General features: G+C 36.3%; 2 protein-coding genes and 1 pseudogene across 1 annotated transcript in view; 2 read left to right on the plus strand and 1 right to left on the minus strand.

Moving 5' to 3' along the window:
* Erich1 (glutamate-rich 1) overlaps positions 1–12,596 on the plus strand; it is a gene marked incomplete at its 5' end in the record, with an annotated part of 52,793,804 nt that overhangs the window by 31,613,160 nt on the left and 21,168,048 nt on the right.
* Positions 1–12,596, plus strand: part of Sgcz (sarcoglycan zeta) — a 1,078,171-nt gene that overhangs the window by 738,647 nt on the left and 326,928 nt on the right. The gene's annotated exons all lie outside the window — the stretch shown is intronic.
* On the minus strand, positions 5,251–6,180 carry Eif2s1-ps3 (eukaryotic translation initiation factor 2 subunit alpha, pseudogene 3; annotated as a pseudogene).

Raw genomic sequence — 12,596 nt, forward strand, 5'->3', positions numbered from 1 at the left:
ATTAAAATGAGATTAACACAAACATCCCCAGGATATCCCTTATAGTAAACATTTTGAATTCATGAGTTGTGGGGTTGGGAGGCTATAAAAGGAATTGGTGGAGTGAAAAAGGTTCTCAGAGTATATTGCATGAAAAAAATTAATTAAAAAAGATGTCTGCTTAGCAAATACTTTATTAAACCTGGAATGGTACAGGAGGAATACCCACTGACACTGTGTAAGAATTGAATTACATGTAAATTTGAGGTGAATATAATAAGTACTTACAATATAGATAAAAGATCATATAGACCTGGCAAAGGAAATTCTGTCTGGGATCAAGAGAAAACCAGCTGAGTATAGAGAAATAGATTCATTTTTAAACCATTCTCAAATTGTATATTTCTCCCTTGAATAATATCAATTGTAATAAACGGCCACTATAGAAAAAAATGTGGTTTGCAATAACATTTCAAATTAGACTTAGAGGATCTGTAACCATCAGGGTACGTGTAGTTGGCAGCAAAATTTGTAAGACAAACTGCTAATGTTATCTATCATACCACATCCAGTGTGACATTATCCTCTTTGTTTATCATAAAGTATTATGTCCCCTTTGTATTGTTTAAAGAATGAAGCTTTCAGGATTCTAACAGAACTTGAGTACAATAGTTTTGTAATCTTATTGTCTTCGTCAGGGTTTCTATTCCTGCACAAACATCATGACCAAAAAGCAAGTTGGGGGGAAAGGGTTTATTCAGCTTACACTTCCACATTGCTGTTCATCACCAAAGGAAGTCAGGACTGGAACTCAAGCAGGTCAGGAAGCAGAGGCTGATGCAGAGGCCATGGAGGGATGTTACTTACTGGCTTGCTTCCCCTGTCTTGCTCAGCTTGCTTTCTTGTAGAACCCAAGACCACCAGTCCCAGGATGGTAGCAGCCACAGTGGGTCCTCCCACCCTTGATCACTAATTGAGAAAATACCTTTCAGCTGGATCTTATGGAGGCATTTCCTCAAGGGAGGTTCCTTTCTCTGTGATAACTCCAGCTTGTGTCAAACTGACACACAAAACCAGCCAGTATACTTATTTAGGTCCAAAATGAGGAAAGTTCCTGCAATTACATTACGCAGTTATGACTTAGAAAGGGATTTACACTTTAAAAGATGAGTCTAAAGAGGTCTCCACATTCCACCATGTGAGCACAATGATTAAGCTTGGACCAGTGAAAGCTGAAAGCTGCTGGTTGGAGTCAATGACGAAATACTACTCTGTGAGCATTCCTCTGCTGTTTATGATATTTAAGTGGCACCTATACCTTTTACAAATGCTGTGAGTTATTGAAAACCTGATTTGTCATATTCTCTCTGTAGAAATCCCTTCCCCCATGAAGTGTACTGTAGGGCTTGGTGAGGAGTCACATGTTCATTTTACTTTTGGCTTTATGTGATTTTCATCTTAATAATAAAGTTTGAGAGCAAATCCTTCCACATGAAATGCAACCAATCCATAGCTGTCTGTCACTTCTGGCATGGTACTGTAAATGATTGCTTGATCATTATTACTTAGTGAGTGGATAGATCACTCAGGTTACAAACTGACCTGCTGAGCCATGTTGACAGTAAAACATAGTGGCTGTGTATGATATAATAGAGAAAGGAAATTTGCTGATGCAGGAAAAATGTAATGATAATTCTGGACCAATCAATCACCATGCATCCCTAACAGGAAAAAGGTCATAGCCACAAGGAGAGGGTTGATCTTCAAAGCAAGACAATTTATCCATATTAAAGCGTGCATGCGAGAGAGAAAGAGAGAGAGACAGAGACAGAGACAGAGACAGAGACAGAGACAGAGACAGAGACAGACAGAGAAGACAAAGAGAGACACAGGAAGACCAAGAGAGAGTGACAGAGAAAAAACTTCTGAAGAGATATATGGAGGTAAGCTGATGTAGTGTTGGGGCATGTGTAAATTCTTATGAGATTATTTCTATTGAATTAGTAAGTGTTAACTATAATCACCGAAGAAAACCAACGATAAAGAGGAAAAGGAAGAAGTTAAATATAGTTTTACATAAACATGGAAATGAATACAGACGGGAGAGATACTGGGGTTTTTTGTTGTTTTCCTTTTTCCCCCCTTTTTTTCTTTTTTCTTTTCTTTGGAAAAGAGGACATTAGATTTTTTTCAGCAAGGAGTTTCAGGAGAAAAATCTCTTGCATTCCCTCTTAGTTCCTACAGTCTTCCTTTTTAGTTTTTCTTATTAAAAGATCTTAATGTGGTTATTTTTTAATTTTATTTTGTATCTGATAATTGTTACCTAAAAACTATCTGTGAAGGGCTTTTCTGGCTTCCACTTGCATTGTGATCTCTTTCCCTGGCAAGATTTAATCTCTATTGAGGAAGCATAGCCAAAGCAGTCTTCTAGAAACTCAATGTTAGTTCCCATACTTTTGACCTAAATTATTCCTTTTTAACAATAAACTTATCTTTCCCGGGAGATGTTTTATGGAGGCAGAAAACTCTATTAAACTCTGTTAAAAAGAGACGTGTTTAATAATCAATTTCATGTATAAAGGAAAAGTATGGTGGATAGGTAGTGAAATGTACAGTAAAGCCCATGTATCTGGCTTTGAGCAAAATGTATAGGCGAAACCTTTGTTTATTTGAGTGAATCATTAGAGGCTGAGAAATTGTCTAGAGACTGAAGATATGTTGTCTCCTGAAAGTCTGCACTTGGTGAGATGGGAGAACTTGTCACTGCACCAACCTTGGTCCTAAGATACTCCTTGCCAACCTGAAGTTCTTGTGATTATGGCTAGCTATGGTTAAAGGGAACTGTGATTTATATGAATGGTCTGCTCTCACAGGCAGCAAAGACAATGTAACATTGGTAGTTGGAGCCTTTCCCAGCCCCAACTAACCTTGTGCGATGTTTGAATAAAGTAAATTGAAGTGAGCTAGTTGGGTGTCAGTCTTTTCCAGAAAGGCCGAACCCCTTTGCGCCTTTGAGAATTGAAGGCTTAGCATCTTCTCCCTCTACCGTGGTACCTACAAACCGCGTCAATCAATTTCTGGCACCCAACATTGTAGACCAGAAGGAGGAGGAGTCCAGAATCACTGGGACTAGAGTTAGAAGAAGTTGGACTTACAAGGAGTTAAGTGAGTCTCCAATTTTGGCAGAGGTCATGGGAAATTCACCAGCTGGTTTGGGTAATTTCTCATCTCAGCAGCAGAAGTATGTGCACTTAATTTGATGTTTATTGAAAGGAAGCTGGGTGAAAGGAAGAGAAAGATATCGACCTCTTTGCTTTAATTAAAAAGCATTGTCTGTGCTTTAAATCAACTCAAAACGTTCAATTAAAACTGTCGGCATGAAAACTAGTCGTGAGTACTTTAAGGTGAGACCACCAGAGAGAAGAGGAAATACCTACGAGGATTTGGTCTTTATGTGCTTTAATTTCAAGTGCCTTAGAACTATTTACAGAGTTAACTGTCAGAAATATATAGATCTAGTATAAATTGGGATAATCTGTGACTAAGTGAAGAGATTATCTAAGAAGAAACTGAGAGACGAATGATTTGAACAGAGAGGAAGTTTCTCTCCTTCCTTCAAATGAGCTAGATCTAGGAAAGAGTGATCTTGAATTTACTACAAACCTTCAAATACTAAGTAAACAGTTAGAAAGGCTCTTGAGACAAAAAAGTAACTTCATGAAACAAGAGGAAATATATGAAAAAGTTACTCCCCCCCAAAAAAGAGAAAGGGTATGATTTTTATAAAAGTTAACTTCCCAAAAGATGAAGAAGAGTATAAAATAAAGTTACTTCCCAAAAGTAGAAGGGTAAGAAAAAATTTTTTAAAAAAAGGTTACTTTCTGAAAGAAGAGAAAGTCTATAAAAGACAGCATTTTTAAACAAGTTTTGGATTAGAATTAAGCCAAGCAGAGCCTTTCTCATTGAAAGGAAAAGTGTTTAATCATACATTTTATGCATGCATTAGATAGGAAGAGGGCAGACACTGTACTCATGAATATCCATGAGTAAAAGATGTCCAAGGCAATGTTTACTGTTTGGAAAAGAGATACGAAGATAGACTCAGGGCACTGGAGCAAATATCATCAACCAATAATACCTTGTGGAACAGTTCACCAACAAGGCCATCACGAGACTGTACACACAGTATCGAAGATTTAATGCACGCTACTTCAGATAGTGCTGCTATTGACCTGGCAGTGGGTAAATATCTCGCACTGTCTCTACAAATTCCTTGTCAAATAGTCACTGGTGTAAATGGTTCTATTTCTACAGGACGAATAGCAATAATTTTGTGAAGAGGTAGTTTCACAGCTCAAGGGTTTATTGTACAACCAGGGTTAGTCGGTGAAGATTATTAATATGAACTTGAAATCATAGCACATGTTAATAAACAAACAAATATACACTTATTGTGATAGGATTGCTCAATTAATTATTATTGTTCACAAATCATAGAGATAAAGCAATAAATAGGACAGGAGAAATTAGAAGGACTGGGAGGAAAGTATTTTGGCAAACTGTTATTAATGGTGACAGCCCAAAGTTAAGGTTTATGGTAAGTTACTGAAATTGAGGGTTTACTGGACAGTGAGGATGGTGTATCTATGTTTTCTGAAAAATCTTGGAATCAAAATAGGCTTCTACAAGAATTCTCCACTCAGTTTATAGGTACCGGGAGCTACTAAACTATCATAAAAGAGTTCACATTGGGAATCCAACTTCAAAGGTTAGTGAGAACTATATTAATGGTGTATTTCCACCATTATGGTTTCACACTGTCAAATAATTAGTGCTAAAACCCATCTGCCCCTCACATTTCTTTTTTTTAAATATCCCAGAAATTTATTTGATGTTTACTTGAATAGATTTTATACAGGAAGATTGGGATTGTCTATGTTTGGAGCCCCTGGTAAATCTCTAAACCATAAGGGTGCCAATCCGGAGACATCAGAAATGAAAACCGCAAGCCCAGTTTTAGGACTGCTGTTTAACATCTGTCTCTGGTCAAATCAAGCCACTCCCTTAAGGATGCTTGAGGTGTTAGAGCCACTATTTGAAAACAGCTGACATGAAGGAGGGCATTTAGATTCTGGCTTGTCGAATACTTAAATACTTGGAAATAAAAATTTTCAACTTTGAAGTTCTCAATACTGGAAAACTTTCAAGTCTAGGGATTACAGTCAGAAAGGGCTGCTTCGTACTCCTTAAATTGGACTGTTTTCCAAAAGGCTAATCTTCAACTTTGGCGTCTATATCTTCTGCATCATCATCTCCGTCCACTTCTGCATTTTCTCTCTCAAGCCGTTCCAGCTGCCTTGCAAGTTCAGTCTCATCTGTATCTGTGACCACTTTGAGCTCCATCTGAACATTGAACACTCCCTTCTTCTCAATCTTCTCTTCGATGACTGCCATAGCCTGATTGAGAACAGAGAGTCCGTCTGTCCTCTCTAGGCTCATTGTTGTCATCACATACCTGGGTGGAGCTATTAGATTAATCTGGTTTCTGTAGAATAATTCAAACCTGCTCTTAGGGCTTCTTTTACAGCATCAATGCATTCATAGCAAGCTTCTTCAATATCTGCTCGAATCTTGACAGCTTGTGGGGTCAAACGCCTGTTGATATTGTTAACGAGGACTTCTCTTTCATCTTCATTCAAATCTAAACCATCCAAGATAGATGGGTCTGAGACTGCATGCTTAAAGGCATCATAGGCACCATACCCAGGTCTCTTGCACTTGTCATCAATGACCCAGGCAGTCCTCTGGAATAGGCTTTCCAGCTGCTCATCCTTGGTATACTCTAATACCTCAGCAACATGGCGAAGAATGCTATCAACAGTTTTGAATTTTATGAATTTGTCTTCACATTTGATTGCTTCCTCTGGAGAAACTCTTCTTTTCGACAAATCTATGTATCCTTTTTCTTTATCCACTCTAATGACAATTACACAATTCATTTCTGCCAATTTGGATCAGTTTGGTTATAGAACGGATACGTCGTCTAGATAATTCACTAAGAAGAATCATGCCTTCAATGTTGTTATATTCCAACAAGCTGACATAGGCCCCCATTTCAGCAATGGATCTTACAATCACCATCACTACATCTTCCACCTCAGGAAATTTGGGTTGATAAAATCTACAGCTTAGACCTGGCATTCTGGAGTGTGTGTGAGTCCTGAACTAGGGTCCCATGCCAGGCTCCTTAATGGCAACGATGAGACTTGGAACAGCAACACCAGACCTGCTTGCTCCTCACATTTCTATCCCTGCCACTGCCCATTGCTTTGCTAATGTTCCCTGCTGCTACCTCTTCTGAATTATTTTCTCTCATTTTACTGAATGCCATACAGTTGGAAGCATATATTTTAGGGTCTTTACTAATAAATTCCATTCATTAATAATATATATTTGAGGGAACTGCATAGATTTTCACAGATGGATAGCTCCTTCCATTTTTCTAACCACATTTTTCCTCTCTCAACACAATTTGTTGCCTTGAAAATGGCTTTCTTTCATACAATCTGTTGTGATTATTAATCCTGCTGCAATCCTACCTCCTTCTCACCTCCCCTACCACCTGAATCCACCCTCTTTAGTCTCTGGCTACAAAGCATACATATAAAGCATAAAAATAAAATTAAAATATAATAAGATAAAAGAAAAATGGAATCAAACAAACTAACAAACAAACAGAAGGAAAAGAGCCAGAGAGGGCACAGAAAAAGTTATAAGAGCAGAGATCTATCCATTCATACATACAGGAATCCTGTAAAAACACAAAAAAGAGAGCCATAATATATACACAAAACTTTCAGGGTAAAGAAAACAAATTAATTAATTCATCAAACAAAGCAATGTAAAGTACAAAAAAAAGACAGAAAAATAAAATAAAAACTCTGATGGGACATTACTCGACAAGTAACCTCCAAAGAGGTTGTTGAATTTGTTCTATGTTGGGCATTTATTACTGGGCATGGACTTACTTAGAAGAAAGTGGTTTATTTCCCCAGTGAGAAAACTAATTTTTCATTTTCAAGTGGCTTTGAATTGTGGATAGCTTCCAGATTAAGGACGGCTGCTTTAGTCTTGAGTGTCTCCTCTGGTCCAGACCTGTTTAGGTCCTGTGTTTGCTTTCTCAGTCAATGTCAATCTTGCTGTCTATTGGTCCTGCTAAATTTAAAAGACTTTGTTTCTTTACTGTCCTCCACTCCTTAGCTCCTCACATTTTCTGACTCCTCTTGCACATCCGGTACAGACCTGTGTAGGTCCCGTGTTAGCTGCCTCAGTCATGTGAGTTCACAAGTGTGTAGGTCCTACTCTGTTTAAAAAGCTTTACCTCTTAGTGTCCTTCATCCCCCAGCCTCTTCCCATTTTCTGACTCCTCTCCCACAGGGTTTATCATGCCCTAAGGATAGGGAGTTGATAGAAACATCTCACTTAAGGCTGAATGCTCTGAGTCCTCTCATTCTCTGCATAATATCTGGCTCTGAGTCGCTCTAGGTTTTCCCATGTGTCCAGGAGGAAGCTTCTCAGGTCATGCATTAGAAAGGCACTGAAGGCATTTAGCAGAATGTCATTAGGAGTCATTTTGTTTACATGTTATTTTGAAGAGCTGTGTGTGTGTGTGTGTGTGTGTGTGTGTGTGTGTGTGTGTGGTCTCCAAGGTCACTGGCTTTAATCTCTGGCTCTTTGTCACCCAAGAATTGTCAAGTACTGTTTCCATACCATAGAGTAGCTCTCGCACCAAATCATTCATTGTTTGTTTGCTTCCACAAGATCCGTGCCACCATTTCACCAAAACCCATCTTGCTGGCAGGATGCCACTGTAGGGTTTGTACTTGGGTAGATGTTTATTCCCTCTACCCACTGGTACTCAAAACACTGGTGTTAAGGTCCTTAGTTTTAAGCACAAAATAATGTTTCATTATTTGGTGTGTCACAGTTTATCCATGACTGTGAAGGATATCTTAGTTGCTTCCATTTTTACGCAATCATTAGTGAAGATAATATCATCCTAGTGTAGGCTTTTTATCGAAATATAATTTTTCACCATTAAGCAAACACAAGCAAACAGGATGATCAGTTTATAAGACAGGGTATACTAAGTTTAGTCAGAAAGTGTGAACGGTCTTCCAAGTGATCTTGTATCATTCTGTCTTCCTATAAAAAGTGACAGAGTTCACTGATGTATGGCACATTGAGACGACATTCAGTGTCCTGTGACTTTCATCCAGGTACAACCTGCTAGTTGTGAACGTGTTATTAAATCTATTTCCCCTACTCATCATATGCTGCTTTCTTGAGCAATCATAATCTTGAGTGAAGTTCTAGAATATATAACAACAGTTTTTAAAGTTTTTAAATTTACACAAAAATTTCAGACGACATATTCTAAATCAATGATAATAAAAAAACTCAGTAAAGCAAATTCTAAGTACTTTTAAACATAAGATTTTTAAACAGGAGATTACTTGTAATATTATGTGTTAATATCAGGAAATTCAAGGCCATTCAAAATAAACATAATGTTTTAAAAATTCATATGACATTTTCATTGTAATAGATTAAGCCAAACAGAAGCATTTGTTAGTCTGATGTACATACAGCTTCAGATAACTTTGGTATGTGATCAACTATAGAAGAAAATCATGGGGTTGGGGATTTAGCTCAGTGGTAGAGCGCTTGCCTAGCAAGCACAAGGCCCTGGGTTCGGTCCCCAGCTCCGAAAAAAAGAAAAAAAAAAGGAAAAAAAGAAGAAAATCATATTTTGAGGGAGTATCTAATAAAAGAAAGTTAATTGTGTCATCTCTACTACCCAAACTCAATTGAGAATACTAATAGAATAATAAAAATCACTAGTATTAAAACAACTCATAGTGACATGAAGCATAGAAATGTTGATAGTTAATTTCCATAGAGAATATTACCATTAATGAGCTCATAAAATCATATATTTAAGGCCAAGGTATTTCAATATTTCAAAATTTGGATTTCTCCTGCAATCAGCTTTGAGTTTTCCTTCATTAATAAAAACATATGTAACTAACCAGTCGTATCTATAATTACATATAAAGGTATTTTATATAGTTGCTATTAACAAGTTTGTACATTATCCTCCAAGGTAATCATGGAACTTAAAACCAAAAGAAACTGAAGAAAATATGAAGTAGATTGACAGAATATGCAGAAATCTGAAATGGGAGTGGGAACATTTACCAGGAGCACATGCTCCAAAGAGAATTCTCAAAAGATACAAAGTGTATGTTATGAGTATCCCGTAGAGTTGCAGCTGCATTTGCAAGTTTCAGGAAGCATAATGAAATATAATTTTGTATTGACAAGGTAAATGTGTAATTCTGGCAGTGCATAGAAAATCATAGAAAGTGACTTCAAGAGAGTGGCTGATCCTCTACCGACTTCTTTTTCTTTTTATTTCTTTTATTAATCATTCCATTAGTTTTCATCTCAAATGATATCCCACTTGCCAGTTGATTTCTTTATCATAGCCAGCCATTAGCAGCTTGCAGGATGCCCACCACAGTGATGACGGTTGCTCTTCCTTACTGTAAATTCTTCATTCTTCGTTTTCATTTTAGATACAAATACTATTTTTTCTGTAAACGTCCTAACAACAACAACAACAACAAAAACACAGCAAATTTTATTTCAAAGTAATCTGAAAATCCTCACAGCCAATCAAATTGATGCGGAAAATTAGCCATGGAAATAAATGTGCATTCTGAGAACTGAACTTTTTGTTATGTAGAATATGGTGTAATTCCATAAATGGGACTTCTCATTATTTCTATAAACTGAAATTATTTCCAATTGATTCACTCTCTAGCTATCAACATCCTGAAATCATGGTTTGGGGTCTTGGTTTTAGTGTTCTCCTAATAATTTCTAGCATGACGTTGCCATAATGACAGACATAAACATCAACATAATAAATTAAAATATTTACATTATTGTGAGCTACCAATGAAAATTTAACCTTAATGCATTTTGAATCAGATTATTTTTCTCTACCTTTATAGCATTTCATTTGATTAGAATAAGTAATTTGTGGAAATTTTACCTGGTAAATGACTATAAAAGAGTTCCAAATAAAAGCAACATTATTAATTTTATAATATTTTTAGTGTTTTATTTGCCTAAATTATTTCTAAATTGTTAAATTATCTCCTGAAGTCAGTGTCATGATTGCTTGTTGAATTCTGTGACCCATACATGTTAGAAATTGAGTATCATAGATGGAATGAGTTAAAAAAATTAAACAATATATTTTTAAAATAATTGATTCTTTGCCACTTAATTTTCATTTTATAACATGATATTTAGAGCTCTTTCTTAATAGCCTTTATAATAATAATAATAATAATTATTATTATTATTATTATTATTAATCATTCCATTCATTTATATCTCAAATGATATGCTAATTCCTAGTTACCCCTCCACACACCCCGATCTCACATCTGCCCTCTTCTCACTCTCCTTTGCCTCTATGAGGGTGCTTCTCCCGCCTTATCCCTCTCTACTCCTCCAGAATCCCCCTATACTGCGGCATCAAGCCTTCACAGGACCAAGGGTCTCTTCTTCCATTGATGTCAGACAAGGTCGTCCTCTGCTGTATATGGATCTAGAGCCGTGGATCCCGCCATGTAATCTCCTTGGTTGGTGGTCTAGCCCCTGGGAGCACTGGGTGGTCTGAGCAACTGACTTTGTTCTTCCTATGGGGTTGCAATCCCTCTCTGCTCCTCCAGTCTTTCCTCTGCCCCACAGGGATCCCTGAACTGAGTCTAATGTTTGACGCCAACCATCCATATCTGCATTGGTCAGGTGCTGAGAGAACCTCTCAAGGATTAGCCAGCCACACCGGGTTTCTGACAGCAAGCTCTTCTTGGCCACAGCAACTCTGTCCGGCGTTGGTGTCTGCAGATGGGATGGATACAATGAAGCATTCCATTTTTTAACTCCACGCCAGCGAACAACGTACTGAATAGGCCAACAATATAATACCATATTGGAAATGAAAGGAAATTTGTGGGCTTGAGTATTTGAGTCGGCTGGCATTCAGTTTCTTCAACTATTAACAAGAAAAGCCGAGGAACAGCTTTAGTTACAGTGGATTGACCTTTACAGATTTATCTCACATGTTTTAAAATGATGCACTTGCGAGATTAAAGCTGTCTGTGACTTTAAATTTTTTTCAATACCTTTTTAGTAGCTAAAATCATTTGGATATAATAAAGGGTTTTGTCAAGGACAAGTAATTGATTTTCAGTGTGAACTCAAATCTAACACTAAATTTAATGTATTTTACCTTCTGAATATAGCTTGAAAGTCCTTTAGAGCAGAATGAAAGAAAAAGTGAGTATTCTATTTTATTTCTAATGGATAAATATATTTTATTTTTTCATAAAAAGGTATTTTATATGATTTACTTCCCATTCTTGAAAATAATTCTGAATTCTCTATAAAGGATGGCTATAACTAGGCACTGAGGAAGAATTATGAAATGCATTAGTGTAAAATGTACCTCTAATATTGATCAGTGAAGTTTAATATCTAATCTCTTATTCCTTTTTATATATATTTGTGTCTATTCATTGAGAAGTGCCTAGTTAAATCTTGCATTTATCATCTATATTAAAAGTGTACAGTTTTGAAAGTCACTTAATAATTTAGATATTTACATTTTTAGGAAGTAGACATATGATAATACAAACTAACGAGGATTTATCTTTAAATTCAAGAATCTAACAAAATACCTTTAGTATTTCAGTATTAAATAGAAAATTGGTTTGTATATTTAGAGAATTCTAAATATTAAAGGAATGATACCATGTCACATTTCATACTTACTAGAAGTAATGGTTCTTCTCTAGTGGAAACATCTTTGAAGATTATTAATTCTATATAAAAATTTTACACATTATATGTCTGTATAAGGCAATTAATAGTCAAAGAGAAAGAGGCTTCCAGCTGAATGATGGGACCGGATAAGGGGGAGCTATGGAGGGAGCTACAGAGAAGCTACATGCAATAAGCTAGAGGAGGAAAGTAGTAGAACATTATTTCAGTTTAAAATATAAATAAATAAGAACCACCACTTACATATGTGCCCACAGGACTACATGTGCTTACACATGCCCATGAGCCCTCCTACTCTAGCAAATCCCTCACTGAGATACTGATGAGGTAATAGAACAAACGTGTGGAGTGCGTGATGAACACTATCCACCACACATGGTTAAAAAGAAAGGCTCACTTGATATTTGTGCATTTTTACTATTTCTTTGTCATTTTTACTGACTCATCATTGATTTCAACAAAGTATTTTAAGAGGAATTTACACCAATTCATCTTGGAATTTTGTTTTGCTTGTTTAAAAAAAAATTGGAAAGGGCCAGAAATTCATTATGAATTCAAATACATCCTATCTCATAGAAAGTTCTAATTTAAAATGAAACAATTATGAGCCAATATTCCTTCTGTAGAACTTTACTGTAAAAAGAACAATGAATAATAGTAAACAAATTATTATTTAATATAAATTATCAATTAAC

The sequence above is a fragment of the Rattus norvegicus genome, chromosome 16, assembly GCF_021556685.1.
Source record: "Rattus norvegicus strain SHRSP/BbbUtx chromosome 16, alternate assembly SHRSP_T2T, whole genome shotgun sequence".
NCBI lineage: Eukaryota > Metazoa > Chordata > Mammalia > Rodentia > Muridae > Rattus > Rattus norvegicus.